A 202-nucleotide genomic window follows, 5' to 3' on the forward strand; every position below is an offset into this window, starting at 1 on the left:
GCGCAGGAAGAGGCGCCAACGGCAACAAAGGCGCGCGCGCCGCGCCCCCCCCAGCCCGCGCGCGGCAGCGCCCCCTGCCGGCAGCGCCCCCCATACACACCGCCCCCCTCGAGGACCCGGGTTCGAGTCCCGGCACCGCTCGGCCGCGTCCCCCGGGGCTCGGTTCCTGCCCACCGGCGGCACCGCGTTCCGCAGGCACGTT

The sequence above is a fragment of the Pyrgilauda ruficollis genome, unplaced genomic scaffold (assembly GCF_017590135.1).
Source record: "Pyrgilauda ruficollis isolate IOZ18807 unplaced genomic scaffold, ASM1759013v1 scaffold115, whole genome shotgun sequence".
Taxonomy (NCBI): domain Eukaryota; kingdom Metazoa; phylum Chordata; class Aves; order Passeriformes; family Passeridae; genus Pyrgilauda; species Pyrgilauda ruficollis.